We start from the raw sequence: 27195 nt of genomic DNA, 5'->3' as shown, positions 1-27195 counted from the left end.
AATGTGGACCTATCTGCAATACTCTCAAAATTATGTGGTGACATTCTCACCCATCATCACACTACCGCTCAACTTTCTCCCATTCAGAGCTAAGCCACTTTCCTTCTCAAACCATCAGCTCATTCTTCATTGCACTACATCAACAGGGCTGAAACATAACCCTGCTGTTCTGCTTAAAATCCTTCACGAGTTTCCTGTCACAGAAGAATGTCCAAATCCCTTAACACAGCAAAGAAGTCACTTCATGATATGACCCCTGCTTACCTTTCCTGTTGGTTCTCATCACTCTACAATTCACCAACCATATGCTACACATAAACCAAACTCTCCCAGAAAAGACCAACATGTTTGGCATCTTTATGCTCTTCTGTTATACCACTCACACATCTGTTTTTCATTGTAAATTCTTTTAACATACACAGATTTTAAATTAGTAGTTAATGTGGGTAAAACTTCACATATATTTTAGTTAAAAAATTATTCATATGAACAGCTTCTCATTGTACTTAGACATACTTTTAGTGCAATTTCTAAAATGTGTGGCACACAAAGATCAAACCTAAACTGCTAAAAAAAAAAAAAATTACTGGCTATGATAGTCAATAATCATATAATTAAAAATAAGGTAATGAAAGAAAAAATTGTCATCAATATGTTTGGTGCCATTTCTTTTAGTTTTCCCAATGGTAAAATGGGAGATAACAAATACATCACAACTCAGAGATTAATGGATAAAATAGAAGTTCCTTCTTCAGATATCTAAAAAATACTTTCCCTGACAATATCTGTTCAAAATGGAGACGATGTCAGAGAAATATTTCTTTAGGAAAAACCAGTTCAGATAATAATTAACCTGAAGAAATCAGTACTGAATTATTTCCCACTTAATTTGGCTGAACACTGACTTAATTTTTAGTTATATATGCAATCATAGGGTCAAAGAACATTTGATCCAAAGGAGACCTTCAGAAACCCACTTTGGTATTTTAAAAATGAAGCAACTGAAGTCCACAAAATTACTATCTCTCGGGTTACTTTTTTTCTAACAATTTCTAACAATGGCTAACAATTTTCTTATTTTAATGGACTGATGAAATATTACTGAAAATAACTGCTCAGAATATACAACTCACTAACTTTGCTATATGCTAGGTAGTTATATCTTCCTCAAGATCTAAAATGTCCCCTAAATATGTATAATTAACCTATTGATACTTTTCTAACAGTTGCCATCAAATTTAGGCTTCCATTGGCTGCTAAAGTAGCAGAATGAGGTTAAAAACAAAGCCAGAACAAATAGTATCAAATTTTTTACTATGTAACTCATATGTAACTCATTTTGAGAAGATAAATTCATTTGAACACTCATATTAGCCACAGAGTACATAAGATTACAGTTACTATCACATGAGGAACCTCAACTTCTCATTTTAAGTGATATCCATTTGAAAGGTTGACAATAAAGTATGTGCCAGTTCCAGTTAAAAGAGAAATTTAAGTGACAATCTATCACGGATTAATGGCACAACCTTCCCAAGTAGAAATGGGCACACATTTTGGTGTGGGAGATGGGGAAAAAAGGCTGTCTGCCCAGCAGCTCCCCTGTTTACTCAACTATCATTCCCACTGCTCTACCCCCGCCCCCACCAGGTACTTGGACACACCTACAGTTTCTATATGGCCTCTGGCCATGGTGGGCAACTTCCCAAACCAAACTAATCAGTACTTCAAGAATCTTCCAAATGAGGTAGAGACAGTCCCTCCTCTACAGCAGGGGAAAACAAAGGACAAAAAACTCTTGGCACTGACAAGTTACATTTTCCACCATGTGAAGAAACTCAAAATCTTCTGTGAGAGAATGAAACTAACCTACCAAAACACACACAACACATTCTGTCAGCAGAGATTTCTGTTAACATTCAAATGGCTCTAGTCCTATTGTGCCTAAAGCCTTACAGCCTCAATGTTCTTCCCCTAGTTGAGTTACTCAATCCACTTGGGGATTCCATGTGTCAATGAATCCCCCTTTTTGGCTTAAGCTAACTTGAATGGAGTTTCTATCGTACAACTAAGAGCTCTGACTCATACACCAACTTGGTGAAACTGGCCAAGATTAATCCACAACAGAATTATCACAGGTAAATGTAACTAAAGGCAAATTATAAAATGGGTATCTAGCTGTCATCATAAACTTGAATATGTACTTTAACTTAAAAATAAAGTGTTACTTCTTAAAATCTAACATTATAACAGAAGCACATTTTCAAATTGGTTCATCAATTAATCATTTACTTGTTTTTTCCAGATTGATTCAAATACCATCTGTAAATAGGTCCTCCAAGAAAAGCATCCAGCACTCACATATGTCCCTGGGCTTCCAAATGGTAAATACCAATGTAATAAAGCCTCTTCTGACCCTCCCCTAAATGCTGACCTTTAATGAGTTATTTCCAGTATTCTGCTGTAAGGATGAACAAGGTTAAAGCTATCAGATGGTTACAAAAGCATTTCTGAGAGAACAATTTGCTCAAATATTTACACAACACCCACCAGGTCCTGTTTTATGTCCTGGAGTGACAAGACAGAACCCATCCCTGTTCTTGTGAAGTATAAGTTCCAGAGATGAGTAAAACAAACAAACAAAAACAATGATCAAGGCTATTTCAGAGAGGTAAGAGCTATGAGGAAACTGAAAATGACTAAGGACTGAGCAACTATTTCAGTGTGACCTCTCAGGTGGTAGCACTGGAACTACAATCTGAAGGACATAAAAGAATTAGCCATATGACAATCTCAGGGCAAAGCCTGAGGCAGAGAGCAAAGCAATTAAGGCACTGAGACAGGAACAAGCTTGTTCAGTGGGAATGCAGCTGGTATGGCCAGGCACAGTGCACAAGGGGAAGAAGGGTGATGTGAAACAGGGTAAGGACTGTGAGGTGGTCACAGGGCAGATTAGTGGTGGGGGTCCCTCACAGTCTAAGGAAGGACTTTCAGATTTTATAGTGAGTGTGATGAAAAACCCATCAGATAAGGAATAGGGAAGAAAACTGACATTTACTGAGCACCTTTTACAGTGCCAAGCAAAACAATATGTATACATGTTTCCACTATGTATCCTAGAAAACAATATATGCAATTTCTGTAAGTTATGCCATGTGCATTTATCATATTTATCAAAGCTCATTAGTATGCTATTACACACGATCTAAAAAACAGGTAACTCTTCCTGTTAGTACCAGTTCTCACTTGCAGGAAGTCACCTCTACGTTGATGTGTCAGACCAAATGAACCAACCAATGTTATCTACTAGAACATACATGAGTCACATTTAAGAAGAAAAGGCAGTAAGGGCAAACAAGACTAGATGAAGTAAAGCAACTAGCTACTCATGAAAGTATATGACCCAAAAAAGGGAACAAACCAAGCAGAGGAGCACCAAACTAGAAAACAAACCCACATTCAAGAAGCAGAGGGTCTAAGGATATAAAAGATTAAGCTATCTACTTCAACAAAAAGTACTTTCCTACAGACAAGGAGAAAAGAGTAACTAATGTAAGACCTTCAAAGATAAATTCTGTTCTCATTTCATAATACCTTGCCTGTTTTAACAACATTCTGAGAAAAGTGAAAATAATTATTTTTTAAATGTACCATCCCTGGTACTTTTTAAATCCGTTGTTTTAAAAGCACCTGGCGGGCTTCCTGGGTTAAGCATACGCCTCTTGATACGGCCTCAGATCATGTTCTCAGGGTTGTGGGACTGAACCTGTCTGGGGGTCCACACTGTGTGTGGAGGCTGCTCGAGATTCTCCTTCTCCCTCTGCCCCTCCCCCACTCAATGTGCATGACACAGTCTCAAAACATTTTTATTGATGAATTTTAAAACTTTGATTTACAAAGAGTTAATTAAAATATCACTGAAGGCTGTGCTAAGCACTATACCAGATGCTAACAATAAAGATGGGTGAAAAACAACTGTCTTCAAAGAAGGCCCTGCCCCAAGACAGGAGTCAACAAACAATTCAATCAAGGAGAGGTCTGTGCTAGAAACAGATGATTAGGGGTCACAGGCCAGGACGTCAATTTAAGACTCTCATAGAAGGAACCTTAATCTTCAATCAGATGGTGTAACTTCATTCAGCCAACATGCTGTGGTATAGCAGTTTTTAAACTATATAAAATAATATACCCAAATACCCAAATTTCTTTAATGAAATATAAGAAACTGAGTATGATGGTTATTCTTTTGGTAATACTTACTATGCTCTATTTTTTTTTTTTTTTAAGATTTTATTTATTTATGGAGAAAGCATGCACCCCTACATGCATGCTTACAGGAGCATGGGGAGAGGCACAGGGAGAGGGACAAGCAGACTCCTTTCCAAGTGAGGAGCCAGACGCAGAGCTCAATTCCGGGACCCTAAGATCTCGACCTAAACCAAAGTCAGATGCTTAACCAACGGAGCCACCAGGTACCCCAATTACTGTTCTTTATGAGAAGCATTCATAGTTCTTAATCAGCTTGCACATTAACCCTCAAAAAATTTTCTTGTATTCCCTTTTATTAGCAATCAAATTTCCTTATCCTCTGTATCTTATTCTACATACCTTACAAAACTGGAGGATCAGAACTTCAGAATCCTAATAGAGCCTCAGAACACCACCTAAAGAAATCAGCACCAATAAATGTGCTATGTTCTATCATTCAAAATGAAATTTTGTTTCTAATTTTGATTACTGATTCTACATCCATAAAGCTTAAGATAATTATAATTTGACACTACTTTAAACCAGTATTCCCTAAACTTGGTAAAAAAAAAAAAAAAATCACTTATAAAATAATAAAATCAAATTAGAACTTTGTAAAATCATGTTTTTAAATCAGAAACTACAGAAAAGGTGTACTATTAAAGCAACTTCCTTCAGTATTTTTGCACACATACATACTCTGTCATGTCATATATATGAAAGTGCAAATCAAAGTTTGCCTACCATGTAATATGTGTATTTGAAATCATTGATCCATACAAGCAGCATCCACTGGAGAGTCAGAGAGCAGTGTCTGATCAAAGCAAACAGAATTCTTTTTTAAGAAAGGTAGTAACATTTTTTTCTTGAAATATCAAGATATGACCAAACTCAATACAAAATATTATAAAAAATGACATATGTATTAGAAATGAAACACAGTACACATTCACATTTTAAGTTTTATTTTCATTTAGGTAATTTCTACACCCAACATGGAGCTCAAACTCAGGAGCCAGACAGAGATCAAGAGTCACATGCTCCACCAACTGACCTAGCCAGGCGTCCCCACATTCTCATTTCAGAGAATTAGAGCAACAAAAGCTCAGTCACCAAATGCAGTCATAGCCCTCTGAATCGGGAATTCTAGCATCCAGTTCCCTGCAGTCACCACAGGAAACCTCGACAAGTAACACTTTTCTCCCTCTCTCTACAGCTGTTGCTGCTGTAGCTAACAAAGCTACCAAGTAGTAGCGAGCGTTTATTGAGTGCTTCCTATGTGCTGGGCCCTTATAACTGCTTTACATACATTCACATTTTAATCCTCACAACTGCTCTAAAAGGAAAGTATTAAATATTCTTTTTTTCCATTTTTCACAGTGGAAACCAAATGGATTTGGTTACATAATTGTCCAAAGCCATGCAACTAACAAGTAGGGGTGACAAGCCAGGTATGCCAGGCTCCAGAGACTGAGCTTCTCACCACACTAAACATTCTACAGTTAAGAGTTAACTACCTAAGACCAGACACACACCCTACCTAGCCCTCTTATCACTAAAGAGAGAGGCAAAACTCTGAGGGAAGCAGGTCACACTGAAGCAGAATTAAATGTACAAAAACAGGTACCACCTTTCTCTTGAAATTTTCCAGCTTAAGTTGAAAATGATAAGCACAACTAGCAGGCAAAATCTTTTACAGTACACTAAACAACCAATGAACAATTACAAGTAACACCAACTGCAACCTAAAATGGAATGAGAATTGAATTTCTCTATCTCCTTTGTGTCAACAATACATACATCTAAATTCACAAGTCATGGCAGGGTCCGTGCATATTAGAATCTATGGTCCCACAAATCCCATTATACCAGAGACTATCAAAATTATTAAAAATCAACTAATGAATTATAAGAAACATAATTCTCACCAGATTTCCAAACCCTTGGCAAAACACCTTTGAAATAGGACAACATCTATGTACTTCTGTACCAGTTATCTCCTTCTAGTATTTCCACTGAACTAATCCCTAATTATCAACATTGGACAGGACTTGAAAATCACATCACTATCACTAAATACTTCAACTGCTCTGATCACCCAATCATGAAACATAACTAACAGCTTCTAATCACTCAGTGGCTCTAATTTTGTCAACAAATCTGAGAAATAAAGTGTTTGCAGAAATGTACACAATTCCAACTCTTTAAAAACTGAAAAACATGGGAAAAAATAAATTTTTCCTCTCTTTTGACTGTCCAAATCAAAAGCAATAGAAAGATTTAGAATTCCTAACTAGATGCCTTGATTTTTCAAAGTCAATACTTATTAAAAAATGGTAATACTCGCATTTCAAGATTCAGTTCAAAAGATTATCCATGAAATTAAGTTTCTCCCACATCTGACCACATGATCACCCATCCCAACCCCACCCCCTAAAATCATTGTTACTAGTCTCCTGTGTACCTTTCTGAAGTCATCTTAAGCATATAAAACACACACACAGAACTCATACACCCTCCCATCATGTTTATGTCCTTTCTACTCTTCTCATTTTATAAACTAAAATGGCAGCAGACTTCATCTTCTGCCTCTGTTTTTTTTCACTTAAATGTATTTTTGAGAAATATCCTATAAATACTAACAAGAAAGTCATGAACATCAATTCTAAACAAATCTGTAAAGAAACAATTCACACAAAACATTTCTCACAGATGTTAAAACTAGTGACCTCTGTTAGCAGGACAGAAGGAAGTCCAAGGTCAAAGAAGTAACCCCACCCCTCATGAGAGTGTGTTAGTTTTTACACAGAATAGGAAGACTATTTCCCTAACACAGTAACAAACTGCACTCCTAACCCCAGTCTATGATCTCACAAATGTTCATTTCTTATTAATGAAGCCAGAGAAAGGTGATTTAAAGATAACTCGTCACTTTAGTGGGCCACAATTTAAGTACAGAGTATATCACATTTTTATATAAAAAGGTGCCAAAGACCACTACTACAGCTACAAATAGAATCTAAAAATTCACTCATGTATGATAAATTCTAGCCCATAAAAGAACAATTATACAGGGGGTAAAAAAAAAGACATTAAGGAAATTCATTCATTATCTATTTCCATTACCTTACTTCAGAAACCCAAAGTAGATGACCCAATTGCCTTATACTGTGAGTTAGTGACATCTGATAGCCAAAAAATAGAAATGGAACAAAATTAGTATACACTCTACCCAATTAGGCTGTTCAAATTAAGAGAAAAGCATAAAACACCTCTCACTAACCTATAAACTGTATTCTATTAGCAGTTGAAGGTAACTAGCAAAATATCCTTATTACTATAACTTCTCTGGAGGTGTTCGCTTATGCTAATGCCAAGTATTTTCTATTACTCTATGTAAGGCTATGGATTTTTAGCCTTTAAACACTCTAAGCAAATTTTCCATGTAGATCTTCCTCAAAAAAATTACATAAAATTAAATGACAGAATCTCGGAATTTTAATACAGTAATTGATTATATACCTATTGCTTGAATGAATTAGCTAACTTTACATAACACTTTACATGACCCTTCTTCATATGCGTTTCTAGAAACTAAATGATTTACCCATGTAACTATGGCTTTGCAAAAAATAGTAAAACTTCATTTGCTTAATGCCGAATCCATGTTAAAATGCTACCCACCATTCAAGTAGATGCATAGAAACAATAAAGCAAACATCCACTTAACAACTGATTATCTCATTACAACGTCCTATCACACAGTGTGCTGAAAAGGACACAAGGAAAAAAAGTGAAAGAAAAGTACTGATACCACCTTTGATCCCAAACAAAATGAAGATAAGAAGTACACTGATATCTAATTCCTAAAAAGTAAAAATTCTTCACTGCTTTTGTTTTAAGGTAATTAAAAATTTTAAACATCTCACTGAAAATAAAAGTTGGAGAGTCCAGAGTACAATTTCATATAAAGAAAAATTATTCTATTAAGATATTGAAATGACCATCTCTGACCTGCGTTTTCCATGCTCTTTTCTGTTCTACCTCCTGAAAAAATTTACAATCACATAGAGGAAAACAAGTGGCAAACTCCCCAGTTTAAACATTCAATACCTATTCTTCCTCATTCACTCTTCAAATTATCCATTTCACATAAATCTTTTCCTTAATCTGGATACTCTTTCTATGTTTACTGAAATTTAATTGTTCCTCTTTCAACATGACCTTTACAGTTTGATTGTATTAATTCTAAGTTAAGAATCTAAGCTCTCAGAAACCAGGATAATAACCAACTCATTTTGTTTGACGCAAATAAAATTATGCTGAAAGCTCATACTTTAGAACTCCAAATATTAAAAATTTCAAAAGGATGTAATACCAACTTAGTCACTTTAGAATAAATTACCCAGGTTATGTAGAACTGATATGCCACAGCCTTACCTACTGGAGAGAGATGGTTATGATGACTTTCTTCTGGTAGATTAAACCCATTTACACTATACAAAATATACACTCTATCTGAAGTATTAATACCCTCACAGTAATGACTCAAATGAGACTCCAATGTGGTCAGAATGCTGTAAAACAAAGCTAAAAACACCATCTTACTTGACACACTACAGAGAAAATAATGAGCAAAAAACCCAAAGAGATTAAAAAAAATAAAGTCCAAAATCTTAAATTTCATTGTAACAAATATAACCAAACAAAGCCAACTTAGTGTGACAGGATTCCCAACCAGACTAGGTTCTTCACCAATGTCATGGCTACAATTCCAGGATTAAGAGGACAAAACCAGCAACTTTTATTTCATTCTAAATTTTGATAAAGTTTTTTTTCTCTTCCTCATCAACACTGGCATTAAAACTCCAATTAGCAGGTAAGTGCTACCATAGTACACCTAAATCGTGAAGGCCTAATTCAGAAAGAAACTTCTACAACATCAACACCAGTAGTACAGGATCCATCACTGCTTATTTTAACATGGTCCCTTGTAGAAATAATCCAGTCTAATACACACAGATGGTATGGTACAAAAATCAAAAAATTCTGCTAATACCATAAGAAAAAAGGTCCCTTCCTTCAAAAAACAGAACACGTAGTTGGGGCTATGAGCGAGACACAAACCCATGAAACAGTAAATAATTATGGAGTTTGTGATATGCACTAAACAAAATGGAATCTCAGTAAAGAACTATCCTGAGTCAAGATGGCCAGAAAAAGCTTCAGCAAAGAAGTAGGACTGAAACTAGAATATAGAAAGGACAAAGGAAAGGAACAGTATAAGCAAAAGCAGAGGAGTAATGAGTATGGCGAAACTGCAGTCTCTGATAGGCAGGCCAGAATCACAGTCGGGGAAGAGAGGGAAATAGAGCTGAATAGGTAGAAGAGAGCTTTAAAAGCCCCACTGAAGCTTATGAACTCTATCCAGTTGGCAAAGGGAAGCCATAATGGGTTCTCCAGCAAAGAAACTGACATGATGAAACCAGTACTTCAGATAAATGATACTGCCAAGAATTACAGAAGACAGAATGGAGAAGAAGGGCTGCAAAGAGCAACCCGCTGAAAAATTAATGTAGTAATGCAGACCTAAAGCCATTCATTCAGTCTTTCATTCATTCACAGTGAAGACCGTAAACTGCTAGTTAAGAATACTGGCCTAAAAACCAGGTACTTTGGGCCTAAATCCCTCTGTGCATCCCTTACTACCTGAGCCTAGGTTTCCTCCCTCTTCAAAACTTGGGTATCAGCCACTCAGATTGTCAAAGTCCTTGTCAAATCAGCTGTGTAGTCCTGACACATAAATCATATCAATAGTTAATATTCTGAATTAAAAATGGTTTAAAAAAATGGGAAGCGAAAATAAGACAAGGCTTACAGATACGTCAGAGCAACAGAATTTCCAAATAGAACTGACCTGACAGGAGCTGAAAATATAGAACAAGAACACAGATGAAAGGTCAAGCTTGGAGAAAACAATAACCTACTTAAAGTCATCACTCCAATCTACAAAGGAGACCCTAGGTGTACTGATGGGTCCAACCCTGAAAAACAAAATTCCTTTATTTAAAGAGTTGGAAAATGTTTCAAATGGTGCAAGATTTAAGAAGTCCAAGCCCAAGTGACAAAAGAACAGCCAAGAAAAGTCACCCAAAAAACCAAACACTGTACCTACACAATGTAACTTGATATTTGGTGTTAAAATCCAATCTAATTTTTCAAGATAAGCCTTCAATCATAACTTCAAGAGTAAATACATTAAGCGAACTTTATTTCAAATATTTTACTCAGGAACTAAAACTGCCAAATGTATTCTATGAAATGTCCTCACTAAAATAAGTAACAAGCACACAAAATATAATACAAAGAAGCAAAACTCAAATCCAAACCCATCATCATTATCCTTAACAGCCTACATTTCCACAATGCTTGTATGTCAAGCACTACTCTCAGCACCTTACACATAGAATTCTTTCAATCTTCTCAACTATACAAAGCTGACTGTCCCCATTACACAGAAGAGAAAATTGAGATAAAGAGAGAGTTATTCTCCCAAAGTTGCATAGCTAGTAAGGGATGGAGCCTGAGTTTGAACCCAGGCAGTTTGCCTCAAGGACCCCTGACAAACCACTATGCTACACAAAAGCTTTAATGTGAGGTTCTTATACAAATTTTCAGGAAAACTAACTCAGAAGGATAGTTGGACATACTCTTAATTTGCTTTTCCTTCTTAACTGCAGGTATAGAACCATATTTTATTATTTCTGAAGGCAGTACCTGGAGAGGCTACTTCACCACTGTCAGTCCTAAAATAGGAAATACAGCAGTTTGCAAGAAGACTGCACCTTATTAAATGGTTCTAGAGAGTAAACACAATAATGTTTGATTCCTATGAATTCCATTTATCCACACAATTATTTGACCCAGTCAGTAGAGCCGCCCAACTATAGAATTATAAACTTGATTAAAAACACTAATTTTTTGCAAGGACATTGACAAAACAGCTGGAAAATTTTGCAGTGTTGCAGTCATCTAGAGGGAGCACAGACGAGCATTTAGACCTAGATATGAACCCTGACACATCATTTGATGGCTCTGTGGCCTTGGATAAGTGAATTAACTTTGCACCTATTTCATCATCTGCGGAGTCCAGTACTCCCTACTTCATGGGATTAGCACAGAAAGCACCTCACACCTTTCCTAGAGCCTAACCCAAGTGAAGTCCCTTTCCTCTGGCTCTTGTTAACAGGGTAATTAATTGTACTCTTCTGGAGTCTAATCCCATAGGTGGTGTATAGTAAACCTCTCCAGCATCAGTGCTCTCACACAGCTTTTTTTTTTTTAAACTCAAGTTTCTGTTGGTGTCAGAACAGGAGATACCACTATGGTGGTCTACAAACTGGACCACATTCTTACTAAACAATCCCTGGTCCTAACCCTTCTATACTATGGGGATTATAAACATCTTAATGGCACTGATTTCCTTTTTTTGCATTTTAGTGACTTATACTGTAAATATTTTTTATGAATGGAGTCAAATTCACATGCACTAGAAAAATACAGTCCCGGATGGTGCCAATATTTCTGGCATCTCTCTCCCCTGTCGTTCACATTCCTCTTTTATATAAAAAACACAGGAACTGAATAAACCCAACAAATTATTTCCACTAACTTCATCAAAGTGCATCAAGTAAAAAATTCTTTATAGTAATACGGTTGGAGTAACTTGTACAAGAAGAATTCCTTTGTCAGCTACTCATTGACAAGGCTATACTTACATTTCATTGCTATACATGAACAGATGTATTTATTCAACAGGTTGTTGTTCCAAAGGTCCATTAGTCCTATCTCTTTTTATCAGTAACCCCTATTTTTATATTAAGCTTTTGCCCTTTCTGCTTATTAGCTTGAAAGGCTCCTAGAAAATAGTTACTTCTTATTCTCTTGGTAGGCACTTATTAAGGTAATCATGATAAACCTTCACTGGATGTTGAGAACACAAGTAACAAAAAATTTCCTGGCACATGTAAAAAGTTATTAAAATGATTCTCACTTCTTTGAGGCAACCAATGCAGAAATACCAGCTCCACAAGGGGCCACACCATTTACCACATGGGTCTCCCATATTAGTAACAGAAGTTGATATAGAAGAAAGGCATTTTAAAAACTGATGGCGATCCTTGCAACAATTTTTAAGCCATTAACAAGTCCATTAAGTAAGTTCCAGAAAAGTAAGAAAAACTTTTTCCACATACATATTGTTTTACTACTCCATCCAGTGTAGTATTTTGCTCTATAGGTCTGAATCTTAACTACTCAAATAGGAAAAAAAATAGTGGTTATTTGTGGATTTAATAGCTGTGGTTATATACATCACACAATGTATTACAGAAAACTGGGAAAAAAATCATATTCTAAACAGGCAGGAAAACACGATTTCAGAGCAAAAAGTATAAACACACATCACATGCTTAACCACTCTCAGGCATATTTTCTTTCCCCCACGCTTCCTCCACAGGTAAATGATAATTACGTCTAGAACCCTCAGTGATGATCTCGGAAGCTTGCTTGCCATGAACTCCCATGATACAACACAACAGACACAGTTTTCATGCAGACAAAGCTGCCCTATCTCCCCAGCCTATAAACTTATTAAAACGGTGAGAACACACAGTCCCAGGAAATAGGATTACTTAAATACACCAACGTAGCACAGGTCTTATTTAACAAAAGTGAAAACGAACCACAATGGGAAAGCCAAAAAGTCACTTGCTGTATCTTCAATGTGTAACCAGGACACTTTTTATAATTTGCTTTAGTAAGTAAATGAAACCACCACCAGGGCCTTATATTATCCAATCTGATAAAGAAGCCTTTAGGAAAAAAGGAGGAGGCAAATGATTACTTAATTACATGAGAGGGGACAATTCACACTAAAAATAACCCATCATTTCACCCACTACATTTTATTAACAAGCTTGTTTAAAACAGCATGAGGTTCTTGTTGGGAAAACAAGAAAACCAACAGTAAACTTCCTAAGCCGACTGTAAATGACATAGCTATTAAAACTCCTCACCTTGGTGCCTGCATAGTCCAAGATTTTAAGTATTAAGTAAACTCCAGACATTGAAAAAAATCTAGTTTCTAATTAGGTAACAATATTTATCATTTGTAATCACCAGATCATTTTAGAGAATGTTACTGGGTAACCTAGTAAAAGGAACATTCTTTTAAACACCATTACAACCCAAATTTTACATGAAACACACCATTTTCACAATCTAAATTTAATCTCGGTTGCCACTGCAAAGTGATGCCTCTTTCAGCAAATTCGGAACTTCCAAAAATACTGAACATGTTAACACATGCATGGTTTCCCTCGAGCTGCCATTTAAGATTAATAATTTCACTTGAATAAAAGTCTGCTTCTGTTAAAAAAAAAAAAAAAGACATCGGTTGCAAAGAGGAAGTTCCCGAGAAACCACCCTCACAACGTGGCCTTTACACGGTCAGAAAATAATGTGACTTTGTGCCACCCAAAACTTACCAGGAAGCTGGCAATAACTTTGCCAATTCTACACTTCTGAACCCAACTTCAAAGAGGCTCTAGCAAAAACCTCCTTAAGACGATAAAAGGCACTAAGTTACAAATAAACACGTCCCGGAGTGCGGCCTCGCGGCCGCGCGCCCCTCCCCCGCTGGCGCCCCCGCCCGGGACGCGCGGCCCCAACTGCCGCCCGCAGCCCCCCGCACGCCGGCCCGGGTCGCCGCGCCTGCACCGGGGACGCGCCAGGGGAGGGGAGCAGATTTCCATAGCTAACAGAATAACATGCACCGAAAAGATCCCTCTCCTCTGCTAAAAATAGGCTATAAAAGAGTCGGCCTCATGATGGCTCCTTGATTCAATTTGCTGCAAATTCTTTCCTGAAAGCCTCCCCCCCACATACATACACACACACACACACACACACACACACACACACACACACACAAAAAGGGGGTGTAAATGCACGAAGGGTGGAAGCAGGGGAGAAGGCCGAGGTGCACATTTTCGGGGACAACATAAGGGTGAGGATCCCCGGAGATCAGGAAAGGGTAGGGGGTGGGCAGGCACGTGAGCATTTCAAAGAAGCCTGAGAGAGGAAAAGGGGGGGATGGGGCACCCTAAATGCCTTCCTTGCCTTCCCCTCCCCCACCAAAACCCCAGCTCCCCAAAGGGCCAAGTTGAAAAATGCATGTTCCACTTGCGCCCATCCCCCCTGCGGCCCGGCGCCCCTCGGCCGCCTCCGCCCGCGCCCCCCGCCCGGCCCGCGGCCGCCCCCACCCCGGGGTCCGGCCCCCAGCGCTTACCTGGAAACGGTGGCCTCCGACGCCGCTCCCCCCTCCCGGGAATGGAGGCACAAGGAAATTCCCCTCCTCGCCGCCGCCGCCGCCGCCTCCAACCACCCCCAAAATAACCCCTCCGGGGGGTGAGAGGCAATTATAACCCCGGCGAGCGGAGGGCGCGGGGGATGGGCGCCAGGCGGGCGGGGGCGGGGAGCGCGGCGCGGGTCCCCAGGTGGCGAGCGGAGGTGCTCCCGCCGCGGGGGGAGGGGCGGGGGCGCACGCGGCCGGCGGCGGGGGGAGGCGGCGCGCGGGGGAAGGGCGCGAGCGGGGAGAGGAATTGAGGCAGAAGGTAAAAGCTGTTACTAAGGGAAAGAGCCAAACGGTTCGGAGCAGCCAACGGCTCAGACACTCAACACTGGGGAGAGAGGAATGGGGACCAGCCAGGCACAAATGAGCTCGCGAGGCCCGCGGCGGCGGCGGCCGCGCAGCAAAACAAACCCGAGCGGCCTGCGCCGGGCGGGCGCGCGGGGGAGGGGCCGGCGGGGGAGGGGCGCCGCGGCCGGGGGGGGGGGGGGGGGGGGGGGGGGGGGCGGCGCGGCCGGAGGCCGGGTGGGGGCGGGGAGGCTCGCGCCGCAGCCAGAGCAGAAACGCGGGTTAACTTTCCCGGGGAGGCCCGCGGGGCTCCCGCGTGTTTGGGGGCAAGCCTGTCCTCATGGGCTCCCCGGCTGCGCGGCGTGGCGGACTGGGCGCACCACGCGGTGGGCATGTGCAGGGGAGCGCGACGCAGGCATCATATGGACATTTGTTTGTGAAAAGATCGGCACACACCTTTGTGTGCATAAATACATATGTTTCTCGGAAGCGTACCTGGAAGGGGGCTTTATCTGTAATAAGCGATTTTCAGAATGTAATCCAGAGCACGGGATCTGTAGAGAAAACACACGCACACAAGAAAAGGTTTTTGATACTAAACACAAAGCTGTAATTGAAGTGTTTATGCCCAAATGTACTGTGAATCAAACATATGGTGGTATTTATCGTCTGGTGGGTCTGTTTGAAAGGTTTGGTCGATCAGTTCTCATTTCACAAAAATAAAATAATGTAACTAAATGTTTACTAAATATATACCTCTACGGCAGCATTGACAGTAGAAGTTTATCCACTCTGTGTACTTTTTGCATGTGTGTACCACATCAAAGCGGTTTATAAAATATAACTTAGATGAGTGATAATGGGACAATATGATTAAGGAAAGGAGGGCAGCCGGTTGTTTTTAAAAAGGGAGGCACCCCAGTTTTTAAAACATATATGTTAATCTTTCTAAGGCCCTCAGAAAGCAGGGGTTGGGGGTTTTAGACCTTTGCATAATCCTAGGACCTTTTTAAGATTTGACCTGAAAGAAATCTTTTTGTTGTTTTAGGTTTTGTGTGGGTTTTTTGTTTTTTGTTTTTTGTTTCAGTTATTGCTGTCTTCAAAATAAAATATTTTTTGCGGCCTCTTTTGGTAAAGGGGTTCTGTTTTCATACTTTGGTCGTAATATTTTAAATAGGTGTATTCGTTATTTTAAAGCATAGACTTTTCCTCTCAGTATCAAAGACCTAAATTTTCACACCAAAAAGAAAAAAGTTCATTCCAAGTACCTTTTACACATGTGGACTCCTGGTGGCCTAAAACGCTCACTGATTAGACAGTGACTTCCTTTATCGAAGGTCAAAGGTTCTTTCCCCATGTGCCCTTGCTTGGGTAGGGTGGGAAGGTGGGTTGGGGGAAAGCAGCCAGAGATTTTTCCTGAGAGGGGGTGGGGCACAGAGGAAAGGGAGAGTTATTGGAAATTCCCACCCAACCACCAGAGAGTTCAAAGCTCCACAGTTTGTCCTTAGAGCTGTTTTCATATATGAAAGAGAGAATGTTAGATTAAACAATGTCACCTGATGGGAATTTAGATAACTGAAGGTTTCCAAAACACTGTGTTGAGTATACAGGGAAACAGCACAAAGAAAGCAAGGTTTGCACTTTAGTAAGATTATAAGCTGAGGCTTATTTACTGCAGAACCAGCACCTTGGCAAAGACTGTTTCAGAAGTGAGGAGTATAGTATCCTCTTTTTTTTTTTTTAAAGATTTTATTTATTTATTTGGCAGACAGAGATCACAAGTAGGCAGAGAGGCAGGCAGAGAGAGAGAGGAAGGGAAGCAGGCTCCCTGCTGAGCAGAGAGCCCGATTCGGGGCTCGATCCCAGGACCTGGGATCATGACCTGAGCCGAAGGCAGAGGCTTTAACCCACTGAGCCACCCAGGTGCCCCAGTATCCTCTTTTTTTTAAGCTTTGATTAATGATACCTGTAGTTCACTAAACATAATCCTCTCTTCAATAAGTAAACTCAGTATAATTAGAGTTCATTATCTGAGCCACCAAATGAAACAAATGTATAGTCCTAGCTTGTTTTTGAAGGGTCACTTTGTGCCACCATGCATGGGTCATCTCTAGGCAATGGCTACTCTGAAGTCAAACCACTCTTCCAGGGAATAAAACCTCCCAGTCACACTGATTCTTTTTTTTTTTTAATATTTTATTTGTTTATTTGACAGAGAGAGATCACAAGTAGGCAGAGAGGCAGACAGAGAGAGAGAGAGAGAGAGGAGAAAGCAGGCTCCCTGCCAAGCAGAGAGCCCGATGCGGAACTCGATCCCAGGACCCTGAGATCATGACCTGAGCCGAAGGCAGAGGCTTATTAACCCACTGAGCCACCCAGGCGCCCCCACACTGATTCTTAATAGAATCAATTCCATACCTGGAGCCTGGTCTCCCTCAAAATGACCTCTACCTTTCTGCCCACCTTCCTTCAGGTAACAGGGTCTGGTGTCTTCCAGCCGGAAATTCTTTTTTTGTGTTCTATCTTCTTCTTCTTCTTCTTTTTTTTTTTTTTTTTTGTTGTTGTTGTTGTTTTAGTAATTGCTACAACCAACGTGGGACTTGTACTCACAACCCCAAGATCCAGAGTCACAATCTCTTCCCCGAAAAAACCAGCCCCACAGCCTCAAATTCTTATATGTTCCACCAAGCTGCTTCCTTTCCTAATGAAGTTATTATCACAATAATAAGAATCCATGTATTTTGTTTACATCTTTGTACTTTACAAGGTATCTCTGTGCATAAATTACTTCATACAAATATCATAATAAAAATCACCAAAGGTGGGACCTATGCCATGAACTAATTCCAGTAAAGTACACCCCTTCTGCCATGCTAACAAGTCTTTACCTTAAAGCCTTTTTGAACAAAAAAACAAAAACAAACAAAAAAAAATGTGCTGAATGGGAAAAGCCATGATTCCCATCAGGAAGGAGTTTTATATGAAACCATATTTTGATCACTTTAAATTACATCCTGGTACCTATCTGAAATGACAGGGTGGCCTCAACATGAAATGTTCAGATAAGTGAGCAGCCATAAAAAAGGTCACATGTATTGTCACCCGCACCCTCTAATCATTCCAACATATCCAGTACACATGATCAGAGATCTCACCAAAATTCAAACAAGAACTAGGCACAAGAGTGAGGCAAAGACAAATAACCATTGTTACTAATTTTCAGTGCTTTGTCCTAATCATAAAGCTATCCTTATGCTTTGAATATAAATGTTAGTATGTTTCTAAAAAGGAGGAATTATGGTTACTAAGAAATTTTAAAGCAAAGAGGCACATTATTAAGAAAGTTCCCTTGAACTCTTCAGCTAATTACTCAACAAAGAGAAACCTCGTACCAGTAACTGTTACCAGAAGTTACATATATATTATAAAATGACGAAACAAATCCTGACTTGTTTTATTTCAGTAATATCACACCCGAGGGGGTGTGGTATGGCAAGATTGCCTAACCTTTGCAACTCTCCTTACCCAGGAAATAGAACATTTTTTAATTAAAGTGGCCTAATCCCAAGCCTACAAGATCTCATTACTATATATGTTTTTAAAGCCACCATATATTAAGTTGTTTACATTAGTTGATCTATGTAATTAAAGTGTTCAGAACAAACTTAATAGCATAAAAAGATATTTAATACCAAAAATATTATCCTGGCAACTATAACTCTTTATATCTTTACTCACCCAGGAGCTCAGTGGCTTTCTGTCTGCAGTATTTACCCCCAAACATCTTGCTGATACCCTGTGATATGTTTCTGTTTCATTTTGACTCAGTTTGTGCAATTCTTCGTCTGTGGTTCTTCCAGCTATCAGCTTTTGCCATCCGGACTGATGCACATCTCAGCCACACATCTCAAGATCTCAACATACACGCTCCTTTTCTCCATCTGTGCTTAGCATGCGCCTTCTGACCTTTCCTCATCAGTGTGAACCTTGTCACAGTTTTCCTTGACTCTGTGACCTGATTTCATTACAACAATGAACTTTACTTGGCAGTCTTCATTTAAATTACAAAAGCAACACACAACCATCTTACAAGTATTTATGCCTCTCAGATAATGGAAATAGCAGGTTGTATCCTGTCTTTGTGATTCAGTCAGAATAGAAACCCAACCACACACAGAGCTCTTTTCCATAGCCATCACTTGCTTATACTGACCAGCCCTATGCTTCCTCAGGGCAGCACTCACCAAGATCCTGCATCATGTCAATGGTTTTGCTATTTTCATTCATGCAACCAACATTTATTGAATATTTAGTGTGCTAGACTCTGTTCCAGAAGCTATTTACAATGAACCAAACACAGCTCTTATCCTCATGGAATGTACGTGCCAGTCCTGAGTCCAGACAGTAAGGGTTGGAAGGACAGACAGATGTCCCAGAAACTTGTCTGGGTTAGGCTATAGTTTGACTTCTCTAACAAAGGTAATATAAAAATGGCTTAAGCATGATAAATGTTTCTTCTCTTATGTGGCCATTCAAATATAAGCATTCCAGAGCTGATAAGGTATCAAGGACCCAGATAGCTCTGCTATCTCCACATACATCTTCTACCTGTTGACCTAAAAATGCTTCCCCAGCTCCTGCCATCACATTCAGATTCCAGGCATTGAGCCAGGAAAAAAAAAAAAAAAGGAGAAATAGAGAGAAGATGCCTCCCCCTCAGGGCTTGTCCTAGCAGTGGCACTTACCACTTCTACTCATACCCCATTAGCCAGAACCTGGGCATTTGACCATACCTACCCTAGCAAGTCAGGTAAATGGCAGCTATCCAGCCTAAGTAAAATAAGGTGGGGGGAGAGTTGGGAGCATATGTTCTTTTAGAGAGGACTTTTAGGGAAGGCTGCTCAATTAAGGTGATGTGTGATCAGAAAACTTAGTGAAGCCAGAGAGCTGGGGAGTGGGCTGGGAGGAAGGGGTGCAAATACCAGAAGAAGGAGCATTCCAGGTAGGGAGAATATCGAGTACTAAGGAACAGAGGCAAAATCAAGGGTGCTATATTCCAGAAATAAAAATGATCCCAGTTGACTGGCATGAAGTAAGCCAAAGAGTAGCAGGAAAAGGAGCCAGGGGTCTGACATGAAGGGCCTTTTTCTTCTCATGAGTTTGGAAAGCCACTGGAAGGTTTTGAGCAGAAAAGAGACTTGACCCACCTTCTGTTTTAAAAAGACTACTAGGCAGAAGATCCACTGCAACAGTGCAACAGAGGAGGGGGTATGCGTAGTTAGGGGCTGGCAGAAATCTCAGTTGGGGAATGGTAGCATGGGTGATGGTGGCCGCAGCAGACTAGAAGTACAGGTACACGCTGTGTACCTGTTAAACAAGAGAATCCAGATATATTTTGTGGCATGTCAGAGAAACAGAAGAGTCAAAGGTGATTCCAAGACTTTAGACCAAACAAGTAGAAGAATGGAGTTGCCGTTTACTGAGATGGAAAAGGCTGGGAGAAGAGAAAGCTTATGAGAAAAATCCAGAGGTTCATTTTGGAGTTTGATGTGGCTATCAGACATGCCAGTGAAAATGTTGAATAGGCAGCTAGATATACAAATCTAGTGTAGGTACCTCTAGAAGGGGTATTGGAGCTGGAAACACAATTTTGGGGTTTCTCAGTAATGATATTTGAAATCATAGGTCAAGATACCATTGACTAGAGGGTGAGTGTCAGTAAAAAAAAGTCCTCTACTCCCTTCAATTGACTCCTACCTCGAATGTTTTCTCTTATCATCAGTACTCCTCTGCTCTTGATGGGGTCAGAAGCCCAATCATTTTATCATAGGTGGGCATAAAGTGACCTTCTCTTTGGGTGAGGGTGTTGATGGACACTGTGGATGTTAACTGGTACCATTTATTTAGCTTGTTGCCAAGCACTTGCCTGTTTGTTGTCGCCAACTTTCTCAACAACTTGAAGCAGTAAATAATATTATCTTGGTTTGATAAATGAGGAAGTCAAGTAATCAGACCAAAGAGCTTATCTAACATGCTGCAAATGGCAAAATAAGGATTTGAACTCAAGGCTCTCTGATTGTAGCATCTGTTGACCCACTGAATGAAATTAAGCAGTTCAAGCCAGAAAGTGCAAGCATTCACCGAAAAGCCCTTCAGTGTGTGAGGAGAACAGAAAAATGCAAAGTGAGGAAAGGAGAAACTGCTTGAGGGGAGAAACCATGTCTCAATCACATTTATGTGACCCATCGTTTCCTAGGTCAGAATCTCAAAAAATGTTTATTGAATACAGATGTGGTTTTAATCAATCAATTAGATCCACTCTTTGATACTCTTAGTGTATCTACTGATTTCACGGGAGACATTTTTGTCCCACTCGCTCCCTACCTCTCATCACCATCACCCCTGCCACCACAGGGCAATTTGGGTCTGGAATGTTCCTGAAGACAAGTTTTGTGGGTGAGAAGATAACATACAGTAATTTAATTTCATTTATTACAAATCTGAAAACCTACTTTTTCTTTAAGCTTTGAGTTTCAAGTTGTATATCTAACTGTCCTTCTAAGGAAATATTTACAATTTGGTTAATTAAATTCCCTTGAATTATTAAACTGCGTTTATACATTTAATGTATTCAATTTTCTTTTAAAAATATTACAGTGCTCAACAAACAAAAGAATCACAAGTAGTTAAGTAATGCTTATAAATATGATAAACTAATTATAAAATATGATGAATCTTAAGTTCTCTTGAACATTTCAAAAATGTTTACAGATTTAATAAAATCCTCATATCTTTTCACTTGAAATCACAAACCTAAATCAATTACAGATCCACGTAGATGTTTTGAATTGGCATCACAAGTACAACCTGTTAGGCATTCTAAAATGTCAAATTATCTTAAACATTACAAATGTTTAAAATACCAAATGCAAATATGCAGAAATCATTTCCAAACATAAAATAAAAATAATAGCAGGGTGCCTGCATGGTTCAGTCAGATAAGCGTCTGACTCTTCATTTCGGCCTCAGCTTATGATCTCAGGGTCAAGAGAGGAAGCTCTGCACTGGGCTCTGCGCTCAGTGTAGAGGGTGGGGTAGGTTGGGGATGGGGGGGAGTCTGCTTGAGATTCATTCTCTCCCTCTGTCCTTCCCCTAATTCATGCACTTTCACTCATATGCTCCCTCTCTCTCTAAAATAAGCAAATCTTTAAAAATAAAAATAATAGTACTATGACTTGACTTCATCTCTTTACTTGATGCTTTCCTGAAGCTAAAAAAATTGATGCAGTAAGTAAACAATGCTACTGGCTCAGGTGAGCTGGAATGCCTTTCCAGTGGGCTGAGTGGCTTATTGTCCTGAGAGGTTCTAGCTCTGATGCAGACATCAGGGCAGTATTTCCCACAGTTGATGAGGCATGCTGAACCCTCCTTAATGACCGCCAATGGGAAAACTACATTCTTGCTTTCAAATCGGTGGCTTGGCCATAGTTGATATCCACAGATGCTGGCTGCACTTAATGCTTCCAAAAGATTGGAATCTGTACCCCTGTGGGTACATTGCTGACACACATAGCTGGAGTCAAACAGTTTATCTACTACTTCCTGTTATTCTGAATTGTTTTCACTCTTTTTTCTTTTTTGGCAGGACTACAATTATGAAAATTAACTTTGCACACTCTCATGTCTGTGACTGACTTTGCAGTTCCAACCACACACACCCCCCTTATTATAGCCACTGAAAAGTGAGCAGACTTCGCTTTAGGAAAAGAATGCCCAAAATGCCCTTTGAGAGGTACAGCTTTTTTTTTTTTTTTTCTTTTTCCCTTTTAAAAAATAGATACTATTATATCCTTATGTCAGGATTTCTCAGACTGTGTGCCATTCATCATGGGCACATAGACTTTGCTTTTGGGAGTAAAAGTTTCTAGGATTAAAGAAGTTTGGGAAATCTCACATGTTAAATCCACCTTCTAGAGATTTGCAGTGTTTATTAGCATATTAAAGACGGAGATACTTTGCAGTATGAAAATCTTGTAAACCCAATGAATATTTTTTTTTCCTTTTTTAAGTAGGCTCCACACCTAGCATGCAGCCCATTGAGGGGTTTGAACTCATGACCTTGAGATCAAGACCCAAGATGAGATCAAAAGTCAGACACCTAACAGACTGAGCCACCCATTGGAGAATCTCTTTTTTAAACACATACCTTTTAAAACTTGCCAGAGCTCACATTCTGTGGAACACTGGTAAATTGTGTTCAGATTTAGTCAAATGTTTTTATTTTATTTCTTAAACTCTTATTTTTTGTTTTCGGGAGGTTGAAGCTCAAATATACAACCAAGTGAGCTTCCTAATATTTCCCTTCTCCTAAACTTATCCCACCCAGCCATAGACAGAACTGAACAGTTGCAGCCCTTCCCTACAGAGAAAAATGCTCACCCTTGAGAGAAACTGTGTCCTGTGGCAAGTCCCCACCAAAAAGAGAGGGGAAGTCACTGAGCACCTTGTTCTCACTTCCTTCCCACAATCTTGTAAGTCACCTGTCCTTTGGGGAAAAAGGCCTGCAGAGAACTTTCCCATGAGGCAGGGGAGCTCCCTTGCCCTCTACAACCTTCTAATATTGCAATCCTCTTTGGGCAACAAACTGGGAAGACTGTACCACCCAGTAACAAGGTTGTTATTGGAAAAAGTGAAACAAATTTGATTTTATACCTATTTAATGACCGTATAACAGCCACAGGGCTAGTTTAGAAGCCCAAGGAACCTGGCTCTAGATGCAGCTCTACCTGCATTACTGTGTGATATTAGACAACACTTGAACCAACTCAGAAATTCAGCATCTTCGTTGATAAAATAAGGACCACATTAACAATATTGCTCGAGAGCGGATATTAAAAATATTTATTAACCTGCTCTACATGGCCATGCCAGGTCATTCTGCTGACTGGCAGCCTCGCAGCTCACCTCTCTCACTCAGTCCACATTTAGGGGTGCCTACCACATGCCAGCCATCTCACAGGGCTGTTGTATGGACCTAATTAAATAATGTTTGTGAATCAAATGTTTGATCACCACCTCCGTACAGAAGCAAGGGATTTTTAGTCCTTATTATCCTGAATACTAAAGGTATAAAGAATAAGGAAGGGGCACCTGGGTGGCTCAGTGGGTTGAGGCCTCTGCCTTCGGCTTGGGTCATGATCCCAGGGTCCTGGGATCAAGCACCGCATCAGGCTCTCTGCTCTGCGGGAAGCCTGCTTCCTCCTCTCTCTCTGCCTCTCTGCCTACTTGTGATCTTTGTCAAATAAATAAATAAAATCTTTAAAAAAAAAAAGGAATAAGGAAGATGGGAAGCCTCTTAAACACATTTCACCTGTTAACAGTCTTGCCTACCCTCTGGAGGTAGCCCGACTAAGTTTGAGAGTAGACAACACTTTGAGCAAGAGCCTGAGAAAGTGGAGACCTGAGCCAAGACCAGCCCATGACACAGCTTAATCTCAGAATATCAAACAGTAGTAAGAGCTAGCACTTTATTGAGTACTTACCATGTGTTTAGGCCTTGTTTAATTTTACACAGATTAACTCATTTAATTCCAGTCACAGACATATGAGTGAGGAACCATTATTATCCCCTGTCCACAGATGAGGAAACTGAATTACAGGCTGATTAAGTGACTTGCCTGAGGTTTCCTAGCTTGTAAATATCAGTTTCATTTTCATCTAGGTGGATGAGTTCATGCCCTTAACCACCTCTCCGTAGAGCAAACAGATCCGAGCCTGGCAGGGGAGCGAACTGCTATAGGGGTGGAACCAGAGAGCATTATGGGTCACGAGCTGATCTCAGAGGTCCTGGAAAGCCTCTCTCGGGCTTTATAACTCAAGGAAGTCCCAAGGAGCAGACCTCTTCACTACTTTTGCAGAGAATATACAAGCCCCTGGGTCTCCAGATGCTTTTGGCTGGTGGGAATGCTTACCTCAGGACATTGAAAACTGGGGTACAGGTATCCCTCACTTTTCAAAGTTAATGTTACATCTCTCTGCTTTTACAAAAGTCCTACATTCATACCCATTTTCGCTAACAAAACAAAACAAACAAACAAAAAATCCAGAGAGAATTTTACAGCAGAGGCAAAAAGCAAAAAGCCAGCATTCACCATTTGTTGGATAGCAAGTTGTTCTAGAGGAGTGCATGGCCTTAGCAGGAAGAGAGGCTCCACCACTGTCTCAGCGTCCAGCCGCCATGTCACAAGGTGTTGGCCTGTGTTGGTGAGCATCTGTGCTTTTCTCCATTTATTTTCTGCATCCATTAGCAAGATGTGCTCTAATGTATCAGAAAAAACCTAAGAGAGGTGGTTTTTCGGGTCTGGGAATGTTTGAAATTTTTTCCATATAAATTGACGGTAATTGCCTCTTTGCCTGGTGCCACTTTGGTTTATGAACGTTTCCATAGGAATGCTCTACTTTGGGATAGCTAGCAGAGAAACCTGTACCCACAGCCTGAGGAGGGCACCTCCAACCATAGCATGTAGTGGAATCTAAGGGAAGTAAGAAGGGGGAAAAGGAGAGGAAGAAGTGGGGGAGCAACCCTTCCTCCAGCTGGGAAAGGACAGTCAGTTCGATGGGTTTGCCTTTGGGTGGGTGGGTTAGCTCTAATTGCTGAGTAAATAGACCTGGAGATGAGGGCTGGGCCGGACTCCTTTCCTCCTGGGAGCCAAAGAGCAGTGAGGGCAGAGAAAGGGAGCTGGGAGGGCTCTGGAGCTGTGTGGGCAAACTTTTCCAGTAAAGAGCTAGGTACTAACTTCTGGAGGCTTCTCGGTCCATAGGCTTCCTTGTTGCTGTTGTTGTTTTCCGCCATTATCTTTAAACATTTATTGACCATTCGTAGCTCCAGGCTGTGGCTGGATTTGGTTGCGGGTTATATTTTGCCAACTCCTGCTCTAAAGAAATAAACTGTAAACCTCACTACTTTCCCTGAGTCCGACCCTGCCTTCTCCCCTGTTGGCCATTCAGCCCGAATGAGGGCCCCAAGGAGCTGGAGAGACGCTCTGGTGAGGAACAGGTGTATAGTTCTGACTCTGGTGATGCTTTGTGAAACCTGAAGTACATTCCACGGAGGAGCTTCGGAACTAGCTCTTTCTGGCAGTCTGAAGGTTTGCTCTGGGGATTTTCATGCCATGCACAGCTCTTCACATGAGCAACTCGGCAAGAATTCTGTTTCATGCCACATTCCATTAGGGAACTTAGGCCCAAGACAGTATCGCAAAGCATTGAAACTCAGTGTTACTCTATTTCAGGGAAAATGGAGGAGTCACCTTACTCAGTACCCCAAAATGGAAAATCTCAATGTATTTAGGAAAAGCCTGCCCACAGCAGGAAGAAACTGTACTTTTTTTTTTCTTTTCTTTTTTTTTTTTTTTAAGTGACCTCTATACCCAATGTGGGGCTTGAACACACAATCCTGAGATCAAGAGTCTTGCTCTACTGACTGAGCCAGCTGGGCACCCCAGGAAACTGTACTTTTTAGTAAACATGACTCTCAGTTATAATGTCTCCCTTAGAGAGCCTAGCTATACAATAAGGAAGTTCCATCTATTAAAAACAAGCAACTTTATATATCTTGCTATTAGAGAGATAGCTCATTGTCCTACCATCTGCCCAAAGTTATCTGACAGAAAAAAGTCTTCTCACCTCACCTTGAACTTGAACTGAAAGTCAAATGACTCTTTGATAACAACAAAGCCTTGGTTTTAAGGCAGGGAGGTGGGGAGGGGAGGGTACGTACAACTCACTTTTTGTTTCTCACCTAAGAATTGAATAGGAATCCATGGTTTCCAAATAATTATTAGAACTTTCCAGTACATTTAACACGAATTACTGTGTCAGAGAGACCTCTTAAAATGGAATAGAGGGGAAGATTTTATGGTATGGGGCAATAAGTTTCAATAGGAACATGAAGTTTGAGAAGGAAAAAAATGAGAGAACGGGTGCCAAGCCAAATGCCCAGTAGGGCAGTTTTCTTTCACCACAGCTTAGAGGCCAGAGAAGAGCCACTGGCTGTGCAGAAAAGTTTTGGAAGCCATTTTACCCAACCTACAATTCCTTGCTTAACAGCAACTGTAGGAATTCCCTAATGAACTCATTGCATTTCCCCTTTTCTGGGCAGCCCATTAAGATCTCCCTAATAAGGGTACCTGTGTTGACCAAGGCATGCCACCTAGACTACATATTAACCAAGAAACAGTAATAAGAGA

At 40.1% G+C, this 27195-nt stretch overlaps 1 protein-coding gene across 4 annotated transcripts in view; it reads right to left on the bottom strand.

The window, feature by feature from the left end:
- LOC111149169 (transducin beta like 1 X-linked receptor 1) overlaps window positions 1–14767 on the bottom strand; it is a 164230-nt gene extending 149463 nt beyond the window's left edge. For 2 of the 4 annotated variants that reach the window (XM_022506141.1, XM_022506119.1), the window contains exons 1-2: window positions 4993–5062; window positions 4609–4664 (exon numbers count right to left, since the gene is read on the bottom strand). The gene's annotated coding sequence lies outside the window, so the exon portion shown is untranslated. Of the gene's footprint in view, window positions 1–4608; window positions 4665–4992; window positions 5063–14599 lie in introns of those variants that run through there. The other 2 variants (XM_022506112.1, XM_022506128.1) reach the window with 2 other exon arrangements.
- Between the last annotated feature and the right edge of the window lie 12428 nt (window positions 14768–27195).

Source organism: Enhydra lutris, unplaced genomic scaffold (assembly GCF_002288905.1).
Source record: "Enhydra lutris kenyoni isolate GAN:26980312 unplaced genomic scaffold, ASM228890v2 scaffoldscaffold2, whole genome shotgun sequence".
Classification (NCBI taxonomy): Eukaryota; Metazoa; Chordata; class Mammalia; order Carnivora; family Mustelidae; genus Enhydra; species Enhydra lutris.
Note: the sequence above shows the minus strand (reverse complement) of the source record. Positions and strands in the feature narration are given on the sequence as shown.